This window comes from Lupinus angustifolius, chromosome LG08 (assembly GCF_001865875.1).
Source record: "Lupinus angustifolius cultivar Tanjil chromosome LG08, LupAngTanjil_v1.0, whole genome shotgun sequence".
Taxonomy (NCBI): Eukaryota; Viridiplantae; Streptophyta; class Magnoliopsida; order Fabales; family Fabaceae; genus Lupinus; species Lupinus angustifolius.
In genome coordinates, this window is record NC_032016.1 from 10,715,969 (window position 1) to 10,716,778 (window position 810).

Consider the following 810-nt stretch of genomic DNA (forward strand, 5'->3'; position numbering starts at 1 on the left):
TCCTCAAGGCTCAGAGACTATGAGGTACTTTCTGACTCACACATAACAGAAGATGGAGAGTTTGTGCATATGGCTTTGTTGGCAGAAATGGAACCAATCAATCTTGAAGATGCATTCAAGCACACACACTAGATTAAAGCAATGGAAGAAGAGTTATGCTCCATTGAGAAAAACAATACATGGACCTTAACAAAACTTCCAAGTGGCAAGAATGCAATAGCTGTGAAGTGGGTATTTAAGACCAAACTGAATCCAGATGGTAAGATATCCAAGTACAAGGCTAGATTGGTTGCCAAGGGATTTCTTCAGAAGCAAGGATTTGACTATGATGATGTTTTTGCACCAGTTGCTAGAATTGAAACAATAAGGTTGGTAATTGGTTTAGCAAGCTTCAATGGGTGGGAAATACATCAAATGGATGTCAAATCTGCATTTCTAAATGGACCTCTAGACAAAGAGGTATTTGTGACACAACCACCAGGTTTTGAGTTAGAAGGCAGTGAGGGAATGGTTTACAAATTGCACAAAGCTCTCTATGGTCTCAAACAAGCACCAAGGGCATGGAATAGACACCTTTCTAATACAACTTGGATTCACAAAATGCACCACTGAACATGGTGTGTATGTAAAGGGAAATCACATTGCAGAGATACTAATCATTTGCCTTTATGTGGATGATCTACTTATAACCAGTGGAGAATTGAAGAATATCCAAGCATTCGAGGAAGAAATGCAGGCTAAATTTGAGATGACTGATCTTGGAGAGTTATTGTCTTACTTTCTAGGCATGGAATTCAAAAGAACATGCAA